The sequence below is a fragment of the Stenella coeruleoalba genome (genome assembly GCF_951394435.1).
Source record: "Stenella coeruleoalba genome assembly, chromosome: 21".
In the NCBI taxonomy this organism is placed as follows: domain Eukaryota; kingdom Metazoa; phylum Chordata; class Mammalia; order Artiodactyla; family Delphinidae; genus Stenella; species Stenella coeruleoalba.
The window spans coordinates 16,102,088-16,129,929 of record NC_137167.1 but is presented as its reverse complement, the minus strand read 5'-3'; the positions used below and the strand labels follow the sequence as shown (position 1 = coordinate 16,129,929).

The 27,842-nt window shown below is 38.3% G+C and overlaps 1 protein-coding gene across 5 annotated transcripts in view; it reads right to left on the bottom strand.

Moving 5' to 3' along the window:
• Positions 1 to 27,842, bottom strand: part of LOC307179626 (uncharacterized protein C8orf48) — a 219,028-nt gene that overhangs the window by 81,498 nt on the left and 109,688 nt on the right. For all 5 annotated transcript variants that reach the window (XR_013825453.1, XM_079909031.1, XM_079909033.1 and 2 more), the window contains one exon: positions 7,260 to 7,354. The gene's annotated coding sequence lies outside the window, so the exon portion shown is untranslated. The remainder of the gene's footprint in view (positions 1 to 7,259; positions 7,355 to 27,842) is intronic.

Sequence of the window (27,842 nt, the reverse complement as noted above, 5' to 3'; positions counted from 1 at the left end):
ATATTAAAAATATTTAGAAAATAGGGTACTTAAAAGCATAGAGAAGAGACAGGTTATAGGATGAGGAAATCTTAGCCTTGTAGCAGCGAAGTGGGGGAAAAACATTCCAGGCAGAGGAAAATAGCTTATGCAAAGGCAAAGAGACTAAAGAACAAATTAGAAGGACTTTGGTATAGCTGGAATGGGGCTGGAAGAGCTTTACTAGGGCAGTCAGTAAAACTGGAAAAATTGGCAAAGACCAGACACAGAAACTCCTGTATGTCATGGTGGAAAATGGAGGTTACACTGATGGCAAGACAGAACCACTGAATAGTTTTAAGTTAATGACTGGCATGGTAGGATTTATTTTGTTTTGCTTTTTAAGAATATTACAGTTGTATTTTATTTGGAAATGTGGATTTGAGAAAGAAAAATTGAAGGCAGAGAAGGCTGTAAGGAAGCTACCATGGTAAACACATGAACAATAATAAAGAATTACATTAAGACAGAGGCAGAGAGGATAGTGTTCACAAAACTGGGTACTCAAGTTGAGAGAGGAGCAATTACCAATGTAGGAAATATACACTGGGGAGCAGATTTTAGAGCATCAGATCAGTAAACAAAACATGGGGTTTTGTGGTAGACATGTTAATTTAAAGTGCCAATGCTAACCTAAAAGAAAATGCATGGTACACAATTGAATATGCAGGTCTATAATCAGAACAGGGAATATTCACCAACTCAACCCAACTGTGCACCGGCCCATGTTTAACATAATGTCACTAGGCTGGGTGCGGGAACAGCTGTAATAAGGATGCTATTTCTGGCCATGTCTCCATTTCAAGGGGGGGAAGATTACTGCTGCCACTAGAGAGGTCAGCATTCCACTGACTGAGTCTCAGATGTTTCCACTTCTTCAGCAGTGCAAAATTTCTCTGTCTTAAATCATCAGACAAATCAATCTCTAAATCTGCTTCCTCCACTGCAGCATTATTCTTTCAGTTTTGGCAACCACTAGAGCTTTCTTTTTCTGATAATGCCAACTAAAGGGCAAGTATTTTAATAATGTGAACACTCCCTGTTTTTCAAATGAAGAAGCATGTTCACGGTTGAAGATTTGTTTAGGCAGGATAAAAAATAAATCAGAATGAGGGCACTGGATTTTCAAAGTCTGAAATGTGTGATGGCCTTGATAAAAGATTCAGCTAGAATGTTTTTGGTGGTGCTTTAGGAAACTGAGAGCCAACTGATGTAGCCAGAGGATGATTTAATGCACTGCTAATGCATTTAGCTCTGGTGAAACCAATCCTACTTCTTTAATACAATTCTTCCATCCCCCAGTATCCCATTAGAAAAACTTCAGCAAAGACGAAACATTTTTCTCTGAAGAGCTTTGATATTATAACAAGATAATTGGATGAGTACTGACTCGATACTTTTAGCATATGAAGACCACTTACCCATCTCACATATCTTTAACTCACTCTGAATTTCTAAGCTATCTGGTCATAATAATGTTCTCTGCGTATATGAGATGCAAACTACATCAGACCCAGCTTCCTATGCCATTTTCAAATCCTTTCATGATCTGGTCCCACTCAGAGGTAGATTTAGTAGGAAGGTAATGAAGTTTAATATTCAGGGCTCCTCACTGGCACAGGTCTCTTCCAAGGCCCTGGGAAGGGCCCCCAGCACTGTGTTCACAGCATCATATGTGAAACTGACAAAATCAAAACTTTTTTTTTTAATTACTTAGGACCACTGCCCTTTCCACTCATGCCTCCCATTTGTCAGACTTGCCCTCATGTCAAGTGATACTGAAATGACTGTAGAGATTTGAAGGATCCAGTTGAAGGAGCAGACAGAACATTTAGTTTGTGCTTGGGGATTATTTGCGCTGTTCACAGTCACCATCATGCATACTTACTTCCAGCCACCCTAACAGAAATGGCTTTCAGGAATACTTCTGCCACCCACTGACCAACTCACCCAGTGTCCTGACAAGAATTGCAGGGCCAGGTGATATGCAGATGTTCTAAAATATGAGTGTAGTGGGGGAGAAACAAGGTCTGAAATGTACCAAAGAACACTTTATGAAGGATTTTCCATCCTCAGTCATGTAAAACTCTAAGCAGAGGATTTATTTCTCCTAGACCCCTAGCCTGACTCATCAATAATGAAAAATAAAGTATTCATGCTAGAGGAAAGACAGAACTATCTTTCTACTCTTCCTACACAAAATGATACTTCAAGATGATTATCATAGGAAGAGGTGATTATAAAGGATGCAGCCAAATCGTGTAGAAAAGAAGAGTGTCCTAGAGGAGTCTGGTGCTAAGTAATAAAAATATCATTTTTCTGGATATTCATTCATTTTTCAGATTTGTGATTTGTTGTGATTACTTTTATTCTTCCAAGTAAATGTTTCCTTCCATAACTGAGATAACGTCCAATCCTATTGTCAAATCAGACTCCTACAATTAGACATCTTTCATCACCAATAATTTCATAGAGGGGCTTCCCTGGTGGCGCAGTGGTTGGGAGTACGCCTGCCAACGCAGGGGACACAGGGTCGTGCCCCGGTCCGGGAAGATCCCACATGCCGCGGAGTGGCTAGGCCCGTGAGCCATGGCCGCTAAGCCTGCGCGTCCGGAGCCTGTGCTCCGCAACGGGAGGGGCCACAGCAGTGAGAGGCCCGTGTACCGCAAAAATAATAATAATAATTTCATAGATATAAAGCAGTTATGAGGCAGAGACAAAGTGGGAAAGAGCCAGGGCCTCAAATGCAGCTCCCCCTGGGACTTTCTTCTCATATCTGAGCCCAAGTTAACACAAGACATCTCTATGCAAAGTGTACAGTCGCCTCACAGTGGGAGCCATGCGGATCCTGACACATCTCCATTTTATACATAGATACACAGTTCACGTGATGTTTTCCAATACATTAGTAGATTCCAGGTTTATTTACAAAAGCTCTATAAAGTCAACCTCCTGTGTATGTGGTGAGCCCCTCCTGAATTCCACCCTTGGCATGCTTTTGAATACGGCACTGCCACTTTATGACTGAATTTTGCTGGTTTCTTCAAATTGCTTTCATTCAAATTGCTTTGATATCACCCAAGACGATGACTGGTTTTTCCCACCTGCGATGTCTCTGCTGTGGGTTGTTTTCACCACTGCCTCGTAACTGACAGCTGCTTTCCAATGGTCTACATTGAGCAGCTGCTTCAGATAGTTTATAAATCCAAAATCCAAGATGTCTTCACTTTATTTCATTTCTGCCGAAAGCTCTGGTCTACGTACAGTCAATTATGATTCACGGTGACCAAGTGCGGCTGCCTGCACCACCAACTTCTCTAATTCTTTTAACCATTATTTCTCTGCTCATAGCCCTCTACACATTCAAATTTTTCTAGTGCCTTTGTGAAGAGGGGCCATGAGGGGTCCTAGAAGAGGAGTGTAATTTCTCCAACATGTGAACAGTCCTGATGGCTTCTAGTGTCTTTCCTCTTGGCAGGGTCTCTGAGAACGTATTTCTCAGGGGAATGACCTGGATTGTTCCAATCCACGTAATTCCCAGGAATTTCAGACTGAGCCAGGCCTTGAATTTTAGCTGGATAGGTCAGCCAGCCTCTTTCTGTCCTCCAGAGCTTCTTCCTCTGAGGACTCAGTGATAATCATGTCATTAAGGCAGTATACTACCTTGCTCTATTGGTTATCAAGTCCAAGTCCTCCCTCATTAGATTGTGGACATATGCCTGAGAATTCAAATTTCTCTGTATCAAAACAATGAGTGCATACTGATTTCCATTCCACAAGATTGCAAACTGTACCTGGCTGGGCTCCAAATCTGCTATTGAAAAGAATGTGTCAGCCAAGGAGGTAACATCATACCAGCCCCCACTGGTCTTCTGTACTTCCTTGTGGAATCCATTGTGTCAAACACAGCTGCAGGAACCAAATAAACTACCTTGGTTGACCCTCCACAGTCTAGTATTAACCTCTAAACACTGTCTTCCATAAGTACTATCCACACAGAACTATTAAAGAGAGAGACAGCAACCATTTCTTAATGAGAGCAGCAATTTCATTTCCCTCTTGGAACTCTCTATAGCTTAATGCTTATTACTGAGGAAGGCTTCGTTCAAAAGGTTCCCATTTATCATGGCCAATTAAAATTGCATGAAAGGTGGATTTAGCAGATATCCTCCTTATAAACGGTAATATGCCCTATTTGCACATAATACCCATACCAAGCATGCACTCTTGGAAAAAGGCAGGGGCCTATCCTTTCCAGTCACGCTTCCCAAATCCTAACTCTACTCCTACCTTGGTTCCCTCAGGAGCACCTCCAACCCTCCTCCCAGCTCTATCGCCATGCCACTCAAAGCACACTCCCTACTCTCCCACACCCACAGGAGTAATTTTACACTGAACACCTATAGTTAACGTTCCTAAGAAGGTTTTGCTCACCAGGCCACTTGCTCTAATCACTGCGTACAGTCTAAGACCCCTTGTAAGCAAGCAGATCTTGGCCTTTCAGTCATCTTTTTTGGACTTTATGGCTTAGCCTTTAGCTGAGGGAGTAAACTTCTTCAGACAGGACAGTCAGAGGAAATTTTCCATGGCTTAAGAGGTAAGAGTGAGGCTGAGAATCTCTCTCACCCTTGTCCACTGCAGCTTGTTCGTTGCAGACCATCCAGATGCCTTTGCTCATCAAAGCTCTCAGCAACTTGGGGATCAGCCATCAACCCAAATAATCACTTCCATTCAGCGATATATAGTGTCAACTGTATACCTCCCTGATTGCTATTTCTAAGAGATTATGCCAATAATAATTCTCCAGGCTTTTCTGATGATTTGCTTTTAAGTGTGCTAAGGCTTGAACAGAAAGGATCTCTAGGGATTCCAAAGTTACCTGACTGGGTCTCCAGATGCTTATATAAACTTCTGAGTAACCAACCGTTGTAGTTGAGTTACTTCGCTAATGAAAGTAACACCTCTCCTGGTTATTGAAGAGACATGAGACGCTTTCCAGGACTGGAAAAATCTGACCTTAATGATTTTATCTTTTCCCACTGCCATCTACTCTTCTTTTAGAAGTCTATCTTTTATCAAGGCTGCTAACAATGACCAGTGAATAGAATTTTTAATTAATCTGCCCCCTTTTCAACCACTCTTTGTCTATCCATTTAGCCATTTCCCCATATATAGGTGGATTTTTCTACAAATTCCACTGATAAGACTTATTTCAGTAATAACACATTGGGTTTTCACCATTTCAAAGACTGACAGGCCACTAACCTGATGTCAAGTCTTCATCATATTTCCCCATCTCCTCATTTTTTAGCCAAAATAATAATAATAATAATAATAAATGTCTTAGCTATTGGCATTTGTGGATCTGAAATACAACCCTGCTCAATGCACCAATGTGAAATGACATGAAAAATCATATTGTTTATTAGACTTACACAAATCAGAGATCAATTCTCTAATCAGACTAGATCAAGCATTACTAGTAATTTAAAGAATTCAAGTAATCATGAGGCTTAGGCAAAGCAGGAAAAGATCCAGGGCCTCCGCTGAAGCTCCCTAGATGAGTTCTGGGCCTAGATTAGTAAGTGAAATCTCTAAATGATATGTACAGTCACACCCCTTACATAGAAGGAGGCATTCCTGTCATTAAAACATCTCCATTTTATTTTTAGATAGCTACATAGTTAATGTGACATTTTCCCCAGAGCCATCCCATAAAAGTTTAACTTCCACAAGCAATCCTAGAGAACTAAGTTTATCCTCTGGAAAAATAATCCAAAGACAGTAACTTTTCTGATAGCAAATACCATTGGTTCACTTGTTAAGAGATCTGTTATTAGGAAGTCTACACTGAAATCTGATGAAGTCACCTTCTTTCTCTCCTAGAAGCATCCCCCTTCCCTGGTAAGGGAATAGAACGGATCACAGACCTGCTGCTATTTACTTAGCAGTGCCTAAATTTATATTTGTAATCTCGGATTCTTTCTCCCAACAAAGGGGGTCCTGAAATGATATCTTTCAAGTCTCACCAAATGGATCTATCCTTGACTTTGCTATATGCTAGCAGTGAGAAAAGAATTAAGATGCACTCCCATCCTTCTCTCTTAACTCTCTTCTAATTACCTTTCCTGCTGTACTTTGTCTGATCTCCTCCATGCCCCACCCATCCTCTGCACATTTCACCCTGGGCTCCTACACATCTGTTTAACTCTGCCTCAACTCACCTACCTTCTCTCTTAGGGCAAATCCTTTATAGCTTTCAAATTTCAGTTTTCTTCCCATTATCTACGCAAAACATTCTCTAATTTTGCTGCCCCTTGCAAATGTATCCTTTCTTTGAAATTTAATTGCTTATGCAAACTACTTTGAATTAACACTAACAATAGCTACTTCAATTGAATGTCCATTATTTGTCATGAACTTCTCTAGACAACTTATAGGATGATAATAACTACATCAACCCTACAAAATAATAATCATTGTACATTTTATAATCACTTGCCCAACATCATATAATTAGCAGGTAACGGAGTCTAAACTCAGATCTCACTTTGTGTCTGACTACCTTCAAAGTGCACGTTCCTCTCAGCATAACATGATGTATCAACCCTATTCTGTTTCACAGTTTTCTCTAAATGCTAAATTTTCCTATTTCTTAACTTTCCTATTAAACAAGAAGCACATTCACAGGAAGTACCACGCACTGTAATCTTAATGTCCCGCTTCTTCACCTTGAATGCTGTCCTACCCAACTGATATATTTGTCACGGTAAAAAATAGACTACTTCGGTAAACACTCCAAATGCAGGGATTTAAAGAACATAGATGCTTATTTCTCTCTTATATAAAGCACTGAGCTAGTAGCTGTCTTTGATCAAGTAAGTCATCCATGGACCAAAGACATGGGGTGAGCTCTGCCATCCTCAACATGAGACTTCCACAACTGCAGAGGCTGTCATTCCCAGTCAGCACTGTAGCCCAGGGAAACAGATACCCTTTCAAACAAGTAATATGGAAGTTGAATATATCAGTTTCTTTCCTATTCTGTTGGGGAAAACACAGTCACGTGACCCCAAGAGTGGACTGGAAAGTGTAGCCGTTGGCCCTCTGGGTGACAATATGCTAGAACAAAATTAGATTACTAGGTAGGGTAGGATAGGCTCAACTCAACAGTCAATCCTCAACTCAACAGTCAATCCTCAACTCTCAGTGGCTTAAAAGAACAAAGTTTTATTTCTTACCCATTCTCTATGTCCATCAGCAGTCAGCTGGAAGCTCTGCTCAGTATTTCCTCTTTGTCCTTACTCTGAGATCCTCCCTGGACCTATGCCAGATGCTGTGAAAGAAAAAAAAAAATCTTAAGAGTCCTTCATTAGCATTTATAAGATCTGGCTCTGCCCTGGCATTTATATGTTCTGGTCCAATAGTGATACATGTCACTTCCATTAAAAAGTTCACTGAGATAGACTGGTTCAAGATGGCGGAATAGAAGGACACGCTCTCACTCACTCTTTCAAGAACACGGGAATCACAACTAACTGCTGAACAATCATCGACAGGAAGACACTGGAACTCACCAAGAAAGATACCCCACATCCAAAGACAAAGGAGAAGCCGCAGTGAGATGGTAGGAGGGGCGCTATCACAATATAATCAAATCCCATAACTGCTGGGTGGGTGACTCACAAACTGGAGAACACTTATACCCACAGAAGTCCACCCACTGGAGTGAAGGTTCTGAGCCCCACGTCAGGCTTCCCAACCTGGGATTCTGGCAATGGGAGGAGGAATTCCTAGAGAATCAGACTTTGAAGGCTAGCGGGATTTGATTGCAAGACTTCAGAAGGACTGGGGGAAACAGAGAATCCACTCTTGGAGGGCACACACAAAGTAGTGTGCGCATCTGGACCCAGGGGAAGGAGCAGTGACCCCAGGGGAGACGGAACCAGACCTACCTGCTAGTGTTGGAGGGCCTCCTGAAGAGGCAGGGGGCAGCTGTGGCTCACCAAGAGACAAGGACACTGGCAGCAGAAGTTCTGGGAAGTACTTCTTGGCATGAGCCCTCCCAGAATCCGCCATTAGCCCCACCAAAGAGCTCAGGTAGGTTCCAGTGTTGGGTTGCCTCAGGACAAACAACCAACAGGGAGGGAAACCCAGCCCAACCCATCAGCAGTCAAGCAGATTAAAGTTTTACTGAGCTCTGCCAACCAGGGCAACACCCAGCTCTACCCACCACCAATCCCTCCCATCAGAAAACTTCCACAAGCCTCTCATATAGCCTCATCCACCAAAGGGCAGACAGCAGAAGCAAGAAGAACTACAATACTGGAGCCTGTGGAATGGAAACCACATTCACAGAAAGACAGACAAGATGAAAAGGCAGAGGGCTATGTACCAGATGAAGGAAGAAGATAAAACCCCAGAAAAACAACTACATGAAATGGAGATAGGCAATCTTCCAGAAAAAGAATTCAGAATAATGAAAGTGAAGATGATCCAGGACCTCAGAAAAAGAATGGAGGCAAAGATCGAGAAGATGCAAGAAATGTTTAATAAAGATCTAGAAGAATTAATGAACAAAGAGAGATGAATAATACAATAATTGAAATGAAAAACAGACTAGCAGGAATCAACAGCAGAATAACTGAGGCAGAAGAACAGATAAGTGACCTGGAAAACAGAATGGTGGAATTCACTGCTGCAGAACAGAATAAAGAAAAAAGAATGAAAAGAAATGAAGACAGCCTAAGAGACCCCAGGAAAACATTAAACGCAACAACATTCACATAATAGGGGGTCCCAGAAGGAGAAGAGAGAAAGGACCCGAGAAAATATTTGAAGAGATTATAGTCGAAAACTTCCCTAACATGGGAAAGGAAATAGCCACCTAAGTCTAGGAAGCACAGAGAGTCCCATACAGGATAAACCCAAGGAGAAACATGCCGAGACACATAGTAATCAAATTGGCACAAAAATTAAAGGAAAGATTACTGAAAGCAGCAAGAGAAAAACAACAAATTACATACAAGGGAACTCCCATAAGGTTAACAGCTGATTTCTCAGCAGAAACTCTAAAAGCCAGAAGGGACTGGCATGACATATTTAAAGTGATGACAGGGAAGAACCTACAACCAAGATTACTCTACCTGGAAAGGATCTCATTCAGATTCGATGGAGAAATCAAAAGCTTTAAAATCAAGGAAAAACTAAGAGAATTCAGCACCACCAAACCAGCTTTACAACAAATGCTAAAGGAACTTCTCTAAGTGGGAAAAACAAGAGAAGAAAAGGACCTACAAAAACAAACCCAAAACGATTAAGAAAATGGTCAGAGGAACATACATATTGATAATTATCTTAAATGTGAATGGATTAAATGCACCAACCAAAAGATGCAGGCTTGCTGAATGGATACAAAAACAAGACCCATCTATATGCTGTCTACAAGAGATCCACTTCAGCCCTAGGGACACATACACACTGAAAGTGAGGGGATGGAAAAAGATATTCCATGCAAATGGAAATCAAAAGAAAGCTGGAGTAGCAATACTCATATCAGATAAACTTTAAAATAAAGAATGTTAAAAGAGACAAGGAAGGACACTACGTAATGATCAAATGATTAATCCAAGAAGAAGATACGACAATTATAAATATATGTGCACCCAACATAGGAGCACCTCAATACACAAGGCAACTGCTAACAGCTCTAAAGGAGGAAATTGACAGTAACACAATAGTGTTGTGTATAGTGGGGGACTTGAACATCTCACTTACACAAATGGACAGATCATCCAAACAGAAAATTAATAAGGAAACACAAGCTTTAAAGGACACAATAGACCAAGTAGATTTAATTAACATTTATAGGACATTCCATCCAAAAACAGATTACACTTTCTTCTCAAGTGCGCACAGAACATTCTCCAGGATAGATCACATCTTGGGTCACAAATCGAGCCTCAGTAAATTTAAGAAAAATGAAATCATATCAAGCATCTTTTCTGACCACAATGCTAAGAGATTAGAAATGAATTACAGGGAAAAAATGTAAAAAACACAAACACATGGAGGCTAAACAATACGTTACTAAATAACCAAGAGATCACTGAAGAAATCAAAGAGGAAATCAAAAAATACCTAGAGACGAAAGACAAGGAAAACACAACGATCCAAAACCTATGGGATGCAGCAAAAGCAGTTGTAAAAGGGAAGTTTATAGCAATACAAGCCTACCTCAAGAAACAAGGAAAATCTCAAATAAACAATCTAACCTTACACCTAAAGGAACTAGAGAAAGAAGAACAAACAAAACCCAAAGTTAGGGCTTCCCTGGTGGCGCAGTGGTTGAGAGTCCACCTGCCGATCCAGGGGACGTGGGTTCATGCTCCGGTCCGGGAAGATCCCACATGCCACAGAGTAGCTAGGCCCGTGAGCCATGGCCACTGAGCCTGTGCATCTGGAGCCTGTGCTCCACAACAGGAGAGGCCACAACAGTGAGAGGCCTGCGTACTGCAAAAAAAAAAAAAAAAAAAAAAACCCCAAACTTCTAGAGCTAATCAATGAATTTGGTAAAGTTGCAGGATACAAAATTAATGCACAGAAATCTCTTGCATTCCTATACACCAATGATGAAAAATCTGAAAGAGAAATTAAGGAAACACTCCCATTTACCACTGCAACAAAAAGAATAAAATACCTAGGGATAAACCTACTGAGGGAGACTAAAGACCTGTATGCAGAAAACTATAAGACACTGATGAAAGAAATTGAAGATGATACAAATAGATGGAGAGATATAACATGTTCTCGGATTGGAAGAATCAATACTGTGAAAATGACTATACTACCCAAAGCAATCTATAGATTCAATGCAATCCCTATCAAATTACCAATGACAGTTTTTACGGAACTAGAAGAAAAAATCTTAAAATTTGTATGGAGACACAGAAGACCCCAAATAGCCGAAGCAGTCTTGAGGGAAAAAACACGGAGCTGGAGGAATTAGACTCCCCGACTCAGACTATATTACAAAGCTACAGTAATCAAGACAATATGGTACTGGCACTAAAACAGAAATACAGATCAATGGAATAAGATAGAAAGCCCAGAGATAAACCCACGCACCTATGGTCAACTAATCTCTGACAAAGGAGGCAAGGATATACAATGGAGAAAAGAAAGACAGTCTCTTCAATAAGTGGTGCTGGGAAAACTGGACAGTTACATGTAAAAGAAAGAAATTAGAACACTTCCTAACACCATACACAAAAATAAACTCAAAATGGATTAGAGACCTAAATGTAAGATCGGACACTATAAAACTCTTAGAGGAAAACATAGGAAGAACACTCTTTGACATAAATCACAGCAAGATCTCTTTTGATCCACCTCCTAGAGTAATGGAAATAAAAACAAAAATAAACAAATAGCACCTAATAAAACTTCAAAGCTCTTGCACAGCAAAGGAAACCATAAACAGGATGAAAAGACAACCCTCAGAATGGGGGAAAATATTTGCAAATGAATCGATGGACAAAGGATTAATCTCCAAAATATATAATCAGCTCAGGCAGCTCAATATTAAAAGAACAAATAACCCAATCCAAAAACAGCCTGAAGACCTAAATAGACATTTCTCCAAAGAAGACATACAGATGGCCAAGAAGCACATGAAAAGCTGCTCAACATCACTAATTATTACAGAAATGCAAACCAAAACTACAATGAGGTATCACCTCACAGCAGTTAGAATGGGCATCATCAGAAAATCTACAAACAACAAATGCTAGAGAGGGTGTGGAGAAAAGGGAACCCTCTTGCACTGTTGGTGGGAACGTAAATTGATACAGCCACTATGGAGAACAGTATGGAGGTTCCTCAAAAAACTAAAATTAGAATTACCACATGACCCAGCAATCCCACTACTGGACATATACCCAGAGAATACCATAATTCAAAAAGACACATGGGGCTTCCCTGGTGGCGCAGTGGTTGAGAGTCCACCTGCCGATGCAGGGGACACGGGTTCGTGCCCCGGTCCGGGAAGATCCCACGTGCCGCGGAGCGGCTAGGCCCGTGAGCCATGACCGCTGAGCCTGCACGTCCGGAGCCTGTGCTCCGCAACGGGAGAGGCCACAACAGTGAGAGGCCCACGTACCGCAAAAAAAAAAAAAAAAAAAAAAAAAGACACATGCACCCCAATGTTCACTGCAGCACTATTTACAATAGCCAGGTGTTGGAAGCAACCTAAATGCCCGTCGACAGACAAATGGATAAAGAAAAGTGGTACATATATACAGTGGAATATTACTCAGCCATAAAAAGGAACAAACTTGTGTCATTTGTAGAGACGCAGATGGATCTAGAAACTGCCATACAGAGTGAAGTCAGTCAGAAAGAGAAAAACAAATATCGTATGTTAACGCATACATGTGGAACCTAGAAAATGGTACAGATGAACTGGTTTGCAGGGCAGAAATTGAGACAGAAAAGTAGAGAAAAAAGTGTATGGACAGCAAGGGGGGAAAGTGGTGGGGGATGTGGGTGGTGGTATGATGAACTGGGCGATTAGGTTTGACATGTATACACTGATGTGTATAAAATGGATGACTAATAAGAAAAATAAATAATAAATAAAAATTAAAAAATAAAATACAAAGAGAAAAAAAAAGTTCACTGAAAAAAATAAATATATATATATGTATAGGCCAGACCTAGTCACAGGGTCTCATCCAACCATAGGGGGCCATGAAGGTGAAGCCTACTCTGCACCCAGAAGATGGAGAGCTGCCAATATTCGGTGAGCAGCAATAATGGTTACCATAGTCTAGAAACAGTGAAGCACGGATTTGCTTTATAACTGACAATATTCAACAGTGGCTCTCCCTGCATCTGAAAGAGGGCAATCAATGTAATCTAAGGTAGATACAAATAATAGGCTTTCTCATTTTAGGATTCACACAATTTGAGGAGAGAAAACTTTCCATATGGGATAGTTGATAACTGTTGGTCTGTTACTCAAACGCTATCAACCCTAAGATTTTCATTGGGAAATAACCCCCCAACCCACACTGAACCATATAGATGAACTGAGTTCTTAATCAGATGCAGTGGTCGACATTTACTGGTCTAAATCAATCAGCATAATCTTATCCACTTGATCACAGTGATTTGAAATGAAATATGTAACATAAATCATCCAGTCAGCACTGAATCCAGAATTTTAATTTTACAGTTGAGAGAGAGACAATACCCTCTGAGTACAGACAAGAAAGAGGTAGCCTTGGCAAATGTTAGCACTCACCATTTTGAGAGGGGCCACCCACACATGAAAATTACCATTTTTGACACTGTTCAAGTGCTAGATTAAATCAACCCTGGAGTTTTATCATTTAATACAGTTTATGCTAGACATTCTGTTACTGACAAAATAAAATCCAAAACGAACAATTTGACTCATAAGGCTTCAGACAATTTCATCAGTATAATCATAAGAAAGTAGGGTTTATAAATCAAAATAGAGGAATACTACTTACAAAGAAGTGCACCAGAATCTCTCTTAGCATTGCATTACAATATAATCTGGTAACAGTAACCAATCCCCTACTCCTTTTTTTGTCATACTGGCATAGCCTTTGATTTATTTTCTTATTTATTGAAATGTAGCTTACTTACAATAGCATATTAGTTTCAGGTATAAAACATAGTGATTTGATATTTTTATAGATTACACAAAATACAAAATTATCATAAAATACTGACTATATTCCCTGTGCTGCACATTACATCCCTGTAACTTATTTATTTATAGACTGGTAGTTCATACCTCTCCATCCCCTACTCTTAACCTGTGTCTCTGTGTTGGCTCCTGCAAAGTTTTCTTATAGGAGAACTAAAAGACTTTGTCAGTTACGGAGGAAAGCATTTCGAGTTCTTGAGACAATCTGAGATAGAGATAACAAAAAGAAATAGAACATTAAAAAAAAAATAGAGGCTGGCAAAGCTGCAGAAAGCTGTCAGCTATGGAATTGACCCCTTACTATAAACAGCCCACACCCCAAAAATGTATGTGCAGTAAAGTCCCCTAACTGGATGAATGCTTGGTATCAGACAGTTATTTTTATAAATGAGTTCCACCTCAGTGCAGAGGTGGTACAGAAGCTAAGCTCCACATGGAGAAGCCAGAGCCCAGGAGGCAGAGAGGCCAGAACAAAATTACACCTCAACCCCAAAATCAGCAAACAATTGGGTGAAAGCTTTAGATTGAAGAACGTGTGATGAAATCCGGAAGGAGAGAAGATTAAAACTAAATAAAACTACACTTCAAGAAAACCTCTAGATTACTTTGAAAGATACATGAGTAGAGTAATTTTACTTTCTCCACATTTTTCATTCCCAGAATCAACATACAGGAGCAAAAACGTTTCTCTTCTCCCACTGAAGAGCATTCAAATTGGCAGCGATGGTTTATAAAGTCAAACACATCCACTGTGTGTACACTCCAATGAGAAGCAGTGGTCCAAAACTGTGCTATATATAAGCCAGGCCAGGAGTCTTAAATCCTACTCCAGATTTGCCTTTAATAAGCAGAGGGACACTAGCTGGGCCTTACATGAAAGGGGACAGTATAAGACTGCCTTTGACTCTATGAACCTATGCAAGGTAGTAGTAACTTGGATATATGACTTAATATTTACCTCATGCCTATACTCTTTGCCAGTTACTCTGCTAGCCTATGACAATATACTATTAACCTATTTATACATGGCATTCTAACTTTGAAATTCCTTTCCTGTATACCTGGTTGTTTTCTTGGAAAAATCCTGTGCAAGAGGATAACTGATCAATAGTATGCCCATTTCCCTGATGAGGAAAATGAGCTGGAGTGAGGGCAAGGGATTTGTCCAATACTGGATAATCAACAGCTGAACCAAAGCTAGAATCCAAGACTTTTTATTCTAATTTAGGATGCTGGGACCAAAAAGAAAGTACAGTAAAATGCTTTTTTTGCCCCAGAAAGAACAATGAGTCATGGGGGGAAAAAAAGACCTTGATGCTGTGAACCAAAATGGAGTCATCCTGGAGAAGCAAAAGGTGCTTAAGAAGAAAATAATTTTGTTCGGGCAGACAAGTTTGCAACACATAAATGCCAGCATTTTAATAAAGTAACAGTATCTCAGATCTGACTGAAGTAAACCACAGTCATAAATTACAGTACCTGAACTTCAATGAGTTTTTAAAAATACATCACCAACCAAAGATTAATCCCCAAGGTCAACAGCACTGTCTGCAACATAGGAGAGCTAGTCCAGAGACAAATGACTCAGAGAAAGGAAGGGTTTCAACACTGAGAGCAGTGACAAGCAAGGTGCCATGGGAATCAATATGGAAACTATGATGGCTCACCTTTTATTTTTAAGTCTGGGGAGGAAGCAAGGAGTAAGAATGCTGAAGCTTGCAAATGCTGGGAAAGAAAATCCTGAAGACAGGATAAGTTAGGAGAACATAACTGAATTCAGTATAACTGTGACAGAACTGGAGTCCAGGGAAATAATTTACTGACTCATGTAACTCAGCATGAGTAAATAAATATGAAATAATAAGTCTAGTGATGAATATAGCAAAACCAGCAAGACACAGCAATAATGAGCAGAATCTGTATCCTACTGAGGTTTTCGAGTACCCAAAAATGGAACATTATACTAAATAATTCGGGCAATGGACCACTGCCCATGAGAAGCAGCTCTGATGCATCAACCTTGAATCTTTGGGATGTAGCATAAATAATGTCATGGTTCTGTAACTCTGTTGTATATTCCACAGGTTCCTTGTTTTATTTTTTAGATTTCAGTTTTTGCCTGCTCTCACCTTTCACATGTAAATTATTTTTTATTTTATAAAAATTGCAGGTATTTACGATCTAAGGAAATTAGAATTTACCAAGTCCAACAGCTTCTGTTTTACAGGTGGAGGAGATTGAGACTCTATATTAATTTTCTGTAAATTTATGAGATGGCTTGCTCGTCCTATCAATCTCTGAAACTTTCAAGAGTACATGAATCTCACTGCACGTGTCTGTATAGGACAATAACCTAGTCCTACAAGGCAGTTAACAAGGGGATACCTTCTACGCTATGGATGTCTTATCCCTGTAAGTACAGGGATACTTAAATTTATACCAAATGTCTATAATATAAATGTTGTATGTCTACACTCTTAGCTATAATGAACAATACTTTTGTACTTGTATTTGGTGAGTGAAATTAACATTTCAACCGGAATTAGAAATGCCAGATTTAATAGCTTCCCCAAGATTGCACTACTTGCTCTAATTCCAAAATTCCTTACAATTTATTATGGCACTCTGCAGCCATGCTAACATCTAATCCCATCTCGGTGCCAAAGCTACTTCTGCTAAATAGAAAGAAAATCATATTTTGTGACTGTCAGTGAGGAAAAGGACAGCAATCCCTGGAGGTGATTTGACAAGTAGAAGACTCCAAGGGCACTGAGAGAACAGAAGCTCTACCGTATCCCCTGTGGCAACACACCTCCTAAAGAGGCATTTTGGGTGAAAGGGCAATGGGAAGTGGAAGCTCCTGGAAGAGCTTCAGAGAAGAATGGGCTGGAAGGTGAGACTGGGCATTGCTGGAATCTCAGTAAAGAGTAGCCTTAGCTGCTGATGCGGCTCGCCCTCCACTTACTCCTGTTCCTTCCACTTCTACTGAAATTCCATCAGTGGTCTTACATCTAACCAAAAATAAACAAATGGGACCTAATTCAACGCAAAAGCTTTTGCACAGCAAAGGAAACCATAAACAAAACGAAAAGACAACCCACAAAATGGGAGAAAATATTTACAAATGATGCAACCGACAAGGGATTAATCTGCAAAATTTTCAAACAGTTCATGCAGCTCAATATCAATAAAACAAACAATCCAATCAAAAAATGGGCAGAAGACCTAAACAGACATTTCCCCAAAGAAGACATACAGATGGGCCAAGAAGTACATGAAAAGATGCTCAACATCACTAATTAAGAAATGCAAATCAAAACTACAATGAGGTATCACCTCACACCAGTCAGAATGGCCGTCGTCAAAAGACTACAAATAATAAATGCTGGAGAGGGTGTGGAGAAAAGGGAACTCTCCTGCACTGTTGTTGGGAATGTAAATTGATACAGCCACTATGGAGAACAGTATGGAGGTTCCTTAAAAGACTAAAAATAGAGCTATCATATGACACAGCAATCTCATTCCTGGGCATATATCTGGAGAAAACCGTGGTTTGAAAGGATGCATGCATCCCAATATTCACTGCAGCGCTGTTTACAATAGCCAAGACATGGAAGCAACCTAGATGTCCATCGACAGATGAACGGATAAAGAAGATGTGGTACATATATACAATGCAATATTACTCAGCCATTAAAAAGAATGAAATAATGCCATTTGCAGCAACATGGATGGACGTGGAGATTATCATACTAAGTGAAGTAAGTCAGACAAAGACAAATATCATATGATATCACCTATATGCGGAATCTAAAATATAATAACACAAATGAACTTATCTACAAAACAGAAACAGACTCACAGACTTAGAAAACAAATTTATGGTTACCAAAGGGGGAAAGGTTGGGGGGAGGGACAGATTGGGAGTTTAGGATTGATATATACACACTACTATATTTAAAATAGATAACCATCAAGGACCTACTGTATAGCACAGGAAACTCTGCTCCATATTATGTAATAACCTAAATGGGAAAAGAATTTGAAGAAGAATACATACATATATATATATAACTAAATCACTTTGCTGTACACCTGAAACTAACACAACATTGTTAATCAACTATACTCCAAATACAATAAAAATTAAAAAATAAATAAAATTTTAAAGAACAAAATCAATAAGGGACTAATATTGGTGAACTGAGCTGAAGCCAGTGTACCCCCGCTAAGAGGGCAGCCACTACTCAGCTCATGTTGCAATGTGGACTCCTCACGGCCAAAACTGAACATTTATTTTTTTTAAAGAAAAGCTGCAAATATGAATTTTTATGTAAAATATTTAATTTTTAAGACAACAGTCAGTTCAGTTTTATTTTTAGAATACCATACTGACCAAACAAAATATATCTACAAGCCAATTGTGGCAAATGGGCCACCAATTGGGAAGTTGTATCCTGGTCCAAATTCTAGCTTCTAATATAAAAATATATTTATTCCAGGTCAGAATATGTTAAGAGGATCTGTTTCCCTTTTCAATAGCTCTTATGATAAGTAGCCTTATACCCTGTGCGGTTTTATAGGATTCACGGTTCCCCAGAACTATTACGAAAATGAAAGCAAGATGAATTTTTGTGTGATTCATCACTGGAATTTGTTCAAAGAGTGGTCTGACACCTATAATCATCCCATCACCTGATACCTAATTTCAATTTTTATTTCCACAAAAAATTTGGAAAATTAAATTTAGATTTTTAAGCAAAATTAGCAGTCTATTAAAAGCAACGAGGAAATATCTTAAGGACACTGAATCTCAAAACAAAACATTGGCCATCACAAATTACTAAATAGTCAAATAGAATGAAATCATAATGTGAGAAACCTATGTTCACAATGACACAATTATTTTATTTTTGATTTTAGATCTCGTAAGCTAATGGACAAGGAGAAGAAAAGGATTTAATATTACCAGCCAAAAAGCACAAACCTAGAGTGAACAATTCTGTGGCTAGAATATAAAACACTTACTTATAGATATTATTATTATTATTTGTGTGTGTGTGTGGTACGCGGGCCTCTCACTGTTGTGGCCTCTCCCGCTGCAGAGCACAGGCTCCGGATGCGCAAGCTCAGCGGCCATGGCTCAAGGGCCCAGCCGCCCCACCGCATGTGGGATCTTCCCGGACCAGGGCACGAACCCGTGTCCCCTGCATCAGCAGGCAGACTCTCAACCACTGCGCCACCAGGGAAGCCCTACAGATATAATTTTAGATTTTAGTTGGAATGACATTTCTGGATCTGAAACGTTTTATTTAATCAGTGTATAAATTAGAAACAACTCTGTGAGAAATAGTTTTTTTAATTCGGGTGGTTTTTTTTTTTTTTTTTTTGCAGGGGGGGGTGTTGTTTTTACCCTCTTCATCTATTTCTTACATGCCCGATAAGTCAGAGAAATACGTAGGTGTAGGATGTTTATTTTTTGTTCTTGGAACATCTCTTTAAAAGGAGCATGAAAGTAAAGTTTAAAGAATAAGAGAAATCAAGAATGACAACAAGTTGTCATATCTAATTTTAAGCATTACCCCTGAAATTAGTGTCATTATATTAGGTACTGCATCTGCATGATACTATAGGCTTAGGGTGCAAATTAAGTTAATTTGGAATAAGAAAAATCAGGTTTTAGAGATAAAGAGTATAATAAAAATATATAATTTTACTTGCAATATAAACAATTTTTAAGCTACTGCTGATTCTTACTATAATTTCTCACATTAACAGGTGAAAAATAAGAAAGAGACTGCTAGGTTGCCTCCAATATTTATTTCCTCCTCATTAAAAAAAAAAAAAAAGCCCTGCTTTGTATCTGAGTGCATCACTGCTTAGAATAAAGGCTTCTTTTCCCAAGTTAACCTTGAATCCTGGTGTGGCCATGCGGCAAACTTCTGGTCAATGCGATGTGATCAGAAATGATTTGTGCAACTTTTGAGCCTTGACATTAAAACTAAGTGCACTCTCCTCTTTATCTCTCTGCACCATCTCATTAGCTGGAGTGCAGACAAGGTGATGAGCCATCTTGAACTACACAGTAACAGGCAATTCCCTAGGGATGCTGCAGAAATGATGTGGAACGAACCTGGGTCCCTGGCACAAGGCCGTCCTCATATCACCCACCCTGGCCTAGTTATGGCCAGACCACATATGAAAGAGATAACACGTATCTTGCTTAGGCCAGCGTAAATTTAGGTCTGTGTTACAGTACCTGAATAATCTAACAAATACAAAATTTGTTTATAACAAGATCCAGAATAACTAGCAATCAAATCATTTAGAAGTCAGTTGCAGCAACACAGAAACTGCAAAAAAGGAAAACTAGTGCCCTTATGATGCCTGAGAAAGCATTTGGGGAAATTATCTGCAATCCTGGGAGGCAAGACCACGTGACCCTGAGCTTGCAGAAACTATGAGGGAAAATCACAAAACTGATATGCATTGGTTGTTTCTTGTCACTTTCAGCAAAGTTGAACAAGAGCTACTAAAAGCAATGCAAGCAAATTTCTATGCTGAAATTGAAAGGAATTTGGCTTTTTTTTTTTAAGGTAGACTTTCGCAGCCCAATGTCTGAAATTTAAGGTGACTAAGAACCTTGTACCTTGGGGCTTTGCAAAACTGATCAAGCCAACTGAAATAATTTTAAGATGTGAGTCTCAAAAGGTAGTTTCAGTGAGAGATAACTCTATGGCCCCAAAGCTTTCTCCCTTAAAGACCAGACAATGTGAGCCAGCTGAGCAGCTAAAAATCAGATTGCAATTACTGCCTTATCCTCTCAGCTTATTTTCAAGTGGCAGATTCTCTCCAAGAATGTATCTCTGAACTCACTACAGATGTGACTTGTGCAGATTAACGGACAATGAGGAACCTTCCAGACAGCAATATCTGGAATCATAGAGAACAACGAACAAAACAGATTCTTCCAGAGAGCAAATCAGGAGGTGCCCTAACCAAGGAACTTACTCATCTACCAGTTTAGGACTCTTCCTGCCCAGCAGCACGTGATATTTTATACAGATTACTGACTTCTGATATTTCCCATTCTTGCCTTTTTCAAATAGTAGATTGTAATATGGCCATGCCATCATTATTGTCCATTACATGTACTGGGGGGACAGATAACTTGTCGTGTAATTCAGAGGTGATATACATGGAGAAGCATATCTCAAATATCTAAAACTTTTAGTTGAAGATGGTCCCGGTACAGAAATTTGGATTGTCTTTCTTGAGAAGGAGTGACTGTGTTCTATACATGGGAAGAAGAGAATGCATTGGTATTTGTGTGACCAAAAGGATGCATATGGTACAGACGATTTGTTTCCAAATACCCATTCTTCCCTTATCTAAGAGTAACAGATACTGAGAATTATTAATAGGTTTTTAGCTGGCCTAGAGTTGCCACAGTACAGACTATATTCCTCACATTTCTCAATATTCCCAAAATCCATATAACAAAGCCTTGGTCAATGATGTATGAGAAAAAAGTAATATGAACTTCTCAAAAAGTTAAACATTAAATTACCATATGGCCCAGCAATTCCACTCCAACGTATGTATCTGAATTTAAAACATATGTCCACACAAAGACTTGTACGTGTTTGCTCATAACAACATTATTCATAACAGCCAAAAAGTGAAATCAATCCAAATGTCCATCAACTGTTCAATGGATAAAATGAATACATCCATATGACGGAACAGCATTCTGCAATTAAAAAGTATAAGATACACATATATGCTGTAACACAGATTCACCTTGAAAACAGTCTGCTAAGTGAAAGGAGGAAATCACAAAAGGCCACACACCGTATGATTCCGTTTATGGGAAATGTCCAAAGTAGACAAATCCATAGAAAAAAGAAAGCAGATGGATGGTTGCCAGAAAATGGAGAAGTGGGGAATTGGGAGGTAGGGGGTTCTTTTTGGAGTGATAGAAAAATTATGGAATTAGACAGTGGTGATTATTGTACAACTCTGGGAATATATTAAAAAACACCAAATTATACATTCTAAAATTTTTAAGTGTGAATTTTATGTTTTGTGAATTTTACCTCAATAAAAAAAGTAATACAAGCAACTCCCAGGTCATATAAAAAAGAGGTGTGTCCTCTCTTTCTTTCCTTCAGCTCCCTGGCTGGAATGCAGATGTGCTGGTAGGGACTGTCTCGGATACGTAGAGGAAGGCAACTCACTAAGCGGAGAGTGAGACAGAAGAAGCTTTGTGTCTCATACTGCAGAGTTAACTAAGCAACACTGGACAGCACTGTCCTAGACGGTCAGGTGGAAAATAATTAAAATTCAATTTAGTTTAAACCTTTGTTATTTAGGGTCTCTGTTACAGCAGCCAAACCTTTATTATAATTCAAGTAGTAGAAGGAAAATTATGTAACTTCCAGAATTGCTAGTAAATTACTGTTATTATCTTTTAACTTCTGTCCCACCATCATACAGAGATTGAGATTCTAAGTAGAAAGCACATCTAGAGATGCAGAGTGGTGCTGTCTCCGGGTGCCTAAGCTTTCTCATTGACAACCCTAAAATTAAGTCCTCCTCTGACACATGCTCCCCTTATGACTGATTATTTAATCCCCACAGCCAAATGTTTCTCATGGGTAAACTGAAAATAATAATATCAGCTCTATGCCTAACACATCACTAGGGCTCAATAAATTGTAGATTTTTAGACACAACACTCACATTTGGGGTATCGTTGGAGGTTTTGATTTTTCTTTATATATGCAAGTTTTTCTCCACGGAAATCATTACTTTTATTACTTTGTCTTCTGCTTTTTAAATGCTCTCTAGCTCTAAAATTGATTGCTGACCATACAATGAAAAACTGCTTCTTGATTAATGTTCAATATTACCAATTAAAAAATGAATGAGAGCAGTCAACAGCTGTGATTGGCTATGGCTAATAGTAACTAGATGAACAGGTAGAATAAATAAGAAATATTCGTGATTAGCTATTTTTTGAAAGCAATTCAAATTAGACACTCTTTGGTATAAACCCTCTGGGGGTAACAGTGCTCTTGAAAAGTTGTTATTCATGCCCAGGAGATGCAGAAACCAAACTGCAATCGCCAAAAACCTGTGTCATTCAGCCGGATGCACGGTGCCAAGTCACAGTTGGCAGTCAGGAAGAAAAAATGCCAAATTACTGTACTGTCTGACGCCTTTAAATGAACCTTAAATGAACAATGCATCTCTTGAGCTCAATATGCTATAGGCACGTTACTTCTCCCTGTGTAACATGCTTCTCCCTGTGTCTTCAATGGTCTTTCCTGTGTCCCTATCTGTGTGCAAATTTCCACTTCTTATGGTCAGTTTGGATTAAAGTCCACCCTAACGACTTTCAGATTAATCACCTCTTTAAAATCCCTATTTCCAAATATAGTTACATTTTGAGGTACTGAGGGGTCAGACTTCAACCTATGAGGGTTTTAGGAGATACAGCTCGGCCCACAACAAATAGCAAAAGAGCAGTCATTTTAGTGAGACTGATTAGACTCTTCAGATCATAACTTTTTGAAATTATCACCAAAAACAATCTTGAACCAAATGTACCACTACCCTATCTTTCTTCCTTTGCATAAGCTATTATATCACATCCTTCATTGTCTTTACAAACCAAAGAGTTCATTTTTCCAAGTTTTACTTTCTGTACCAACTCAGGATCAGCTAGTTTGATTCTCTCATAACCTTTTCAAGCAGACAGCTTCTAAGCATATAATAAGCCTAATATTATGCCCACTGTCATCTCCCACCTCCTTCCCCCCAAAAAAAGAAACAGTTAAAATGCTGGCTTAAAGACATTTGGCTTTTATTAATCTCACTAAGTCTCGATTTTTACCACGATGAAATGAATATTATAAGGGTCCATATTATGTGTTGTGGGGTTTAAAAGAAGCAACGATATATGGAAAGTGTTTAGCATCATAGCCAACGTGTAAGAGATTGCTCTGTAAATACTTCTTCTTCTGTTTATTATTACATCACATACAATTTTGACCATAATCTTTAATAATTGTATTTACATTTAAAATTATTGGATAGTATGAAATATTTCAAATTAATTTAAAATACAAGCAATGCAAAAACTACATGATAAAAAAGCATGACACCTTAGTTGATGATTTCCTATTACAGGCATATTTACTGCCCTCTGGTGGCCACTGCCTTAACAGAGCCATTTCTAAAGTAAATGTGTACCAAAAATTCTGTATCACAGTCCTTTAGAAAATATTATCAATCTGTATTAATAATTAAGGGAATCATTAGATATAAGCAATTATACCCTGACGTTTGATTCTGAGAAACTAAATATCTCTACTTTATAAAACCACAGTCTTTAAAAATTTGTATGCTTATGAAAAGATTCATTTGGGGAACTCTTTAACTGACTCAGGAGACCTTCACAAGACTTTAGTTTTGCTGTCATTTAAATATTTGCCCATCTGAATTTTGAAAAAGCACTGAATTAGATCAGTGTTTTCGTAAAGGTTGTTTTCTTAAATATCTGGCCAAAGTTACAAGGTTGCTTTTAAGGACCCATATGACAACCTTGCTTTACATCATCATTACCATCTTTGCTCAAGTGTATATCTAGCTTAGTTTCAGCTCTATAGTAATTCATAATGTTTCCATAACATTTTTATATTAATTTAAATATCCCAAGCTGGAAGAGATTAAAAATTTTAACACATGACTTTGTTTTCCACTAATGCAAATCCATCAGTCTTGATAATTTTAATAAGAAAAATTATAGAGGGATAGGCAGAATACGGGATTTAAGAGTTAACTGTTTTTTAAGTAATTATAGAAAACATCAATGATTGAAGTTGAGTATCAGGAAGAACCTGATACAGTCTAGGGAAATTTCATTAATCCAAAGAAATCTCTATCTCAACCTTTCTTTTTTTAACATAAATTATTGTTATTATAATATAATAACAATTTAAGAGACATAAATATAAGCCTAAGTTTAAGTTTTTACACATTTATAAAACCTAAAGTAGTTTTTTAAAATGAGAACAACCCACAAAACTACTTCAAATTAAGAAAATTAATTTCACAATAGTCACTAAATTGCTGATTGTAACTTAAATATGATACTGTTCCGGGGAAGGCAGCTGGTCTATCCCACCATGAGCTGGGTAAGGACTCAATTCTTCCACAATACCTACCCTACTAAAACTCCTGCGAAATTTTGTTTCATGTTGAAAATCTCAATATCCCTTAAAACTCTGTTGACAGGTCCTATAATTTATCCATATTCAGAGTTTCTTAACCTCTTCTCTGAACTATTTTCTGACCTACAGTTTCTCTCCATCAATAAGAATCTGATCAGAATTTAATTAACTGGAAGGCTACCTCTGCATGTAACTATCTGTATATCTATGCTGCCAAGCCATGTTTGGCTTCTTACTCAAATTGCAGCATTGATAATGCAAGTTAATTTATTATGCCTCATGACCATTTGCTGACATATATTTTGCTTGTAACAGTTTTAAGACACATCCACAATTTTTTTGACAACTCATTCCATTAAGAAGTGGTATCTATAACCTCTCCCTTTGAATCTAGGCTGGCCTTAGTGACCCAACAGAATGGAATCAATAGAATACAGCAGAAGTGACGCTACGTGACTTCCAAAGCTAGATCATAAAAGATGCTGTTGCTGCTTCTTTGCTCACTGGAGCACTCACGTTTGGAGCCATGAGCCACCGTATAAGAAGGACCATTCTGATGCCACCATGCTGCAAGGAAGCCCAATCCACCAGAGAAACCATGGGTAAGTGCTCTGGTTCAAAGATCTAGCCACTAAATTTATTCACATTAACTTCTGTGCATCAAATTTTACTTTGGGGTCACAAAGCTTTGCCCTGTGTTCTTACGTTCTTCCCCTGTTGATCAATGAATTTTCTGAGATTTTATCAGGAAAAATAGTTGAAAACAAAAAGACAATATTTCTAAAATTCCAACACGGCTGATTTTTGGTAGCAGAGTTCAGAGGTGTTAACAAAACACAATCTGAAAAAGAATACTGGCCAGGGACCTTCAACACCCTCCAGAAGAAAAGGTGAAGAATCCAAACATAAATCTTTTAAAAAACTGATACTCCACTGTGTAGTTTGTTTAATGCTAAATACATATCTTTATCTAGAAAGGATCAGAGACCGAAGGGACATTTTTTGTTTAATACTTTTTGACACATACTATTAATACAGTCATTCGCACTTCTAGGTGTTTAGCAATTCACCAAGGAAAGCCTCTTGTGGGAATTATTATATCTGAACAGCTGTAAGTTGACTGATACTTTTTTTAAAAAAGATAAATAGAAAGAGGTAACCATCCCACTTTCCCATACCAGTTAAAACTAGGTAGTTAAAAAAACACTGTACAGATTTTACTTTTAATGCTTAATGAGAACAGAATGTTGGAATAAGCAAATTGTTTCTACCCTAAAATTATGAGAAAAAATATTTGGAACTTGGTCCATGCTTTTTAAACTTCCAAAATTATGCTTATTGCTTATACGCACTCTGTCTTTCTTTAGGAGGCCAAAGTTCCAAAAAGAATAAAATAAAATTATTCTCCTTGAAGTTAAGTAGATGCTAGTCAGTTATAATTGAAAACACCTTTCCTCTGTCTAACCAACTGATTTATTCTTTTCATTATCCAAACATCCTACCAAATCTCTCTTTAAGGTACATTGATTGATTGTTGCATTCATAATTTTTTATAAAGGCATTTGTAACAAATCTAGATGCTAAACACTTTGCTTCTTTGGGATTGGTGTAAACAGTTTTCTAGTGATTCTAAGCACAGAACTGAGAAGCCAGGGTCTGCCAGTCCAACAGAGTCATCTGCAGTAGAGGTACTCAATGCCCAAAGCCATACATCAATTCACAGCCGCCAAGAGTGCAGGCTGGACTTTTCAGGCTCCTGTGAGCGAGTGAGTCAGTGAGTGCGTGAGTGTGTGTCTGTGTGCTTAAACAAACACCAGTGCAGTCCCATGAATTCTCCTTTCAATGTGTTACCTGCTTAGTATGAACATGATAATGAGAAGCAAACATTTCTAGTATTTTGTTTTCCTTCATGAGCAGAAATTAAGTATAGAAACTAGAAAAACACACAGTCACGTCAACTGTTACTTACTTAGTACCACCTGTGTGCTATACTGATACTGGGTGGACTAAGTACTTTATTTCCTCTGTGATCTTTATTATCTCCTTCCTTCGGCTGACTTTAGGTTTTGTTTGTTCTTCTTTTGAGGCTAAGTACTTTGGTTAAAGCTCAATCAATCCTGAAAAACACCGATTTTGCAGATGAGGAAACTGAGGCTCACTGAGATCAAGTGATGTGTTCTGGTTATATAACAATGATGTCATGCAACCAAAAGAAGGATTTACACCTAGTTTCTTCTGATCTCAGTGTCAGATTAAACTACAAAATAATTTTAATATTCAATAATCAACACAGTGAAATCCTTTTTTCTCCAATCAACAAAACTTATGGAAAAAATCTCTGAATAAAGTTTTATCAATACTGCATTTTATTTAAATATGAAAGTTTACTTGCTTAAGTCTTCCTAGGTCCATAAACTCCAGTTTAATTCTTCTCTATAAAAATTCAGCATTTTGTAGTTTCTCTGTCAGAGGTAAAAATGACCTTAAATAGCCTGATCTGTTTCAGATGGCAAGGCTCTAAAACTTCATACTTAAAAATAAACACTATTTATACATATTATTTGTATACCTGTTGTCTCATGAAAATTTCAAAACTAAAATTAATAAAAATTGGTTTTCAGTCATTTGTAAGTGAAGTTACATTGATTAAGTCTTATACATTGATTAAGTCTTGTTGAACAGAAATGTGCAATGAAAATCCATTTTTATGAGGTCACTGACAAATTTTCCAAAGTTAAGGCTTGAAAACAGAAACTGTAATGTTATTATACATTATTATGACAGATTAATATATAGGTGTAAATTTTCAATTTCTACAGAAGAATATTAACATATTTTAAAGT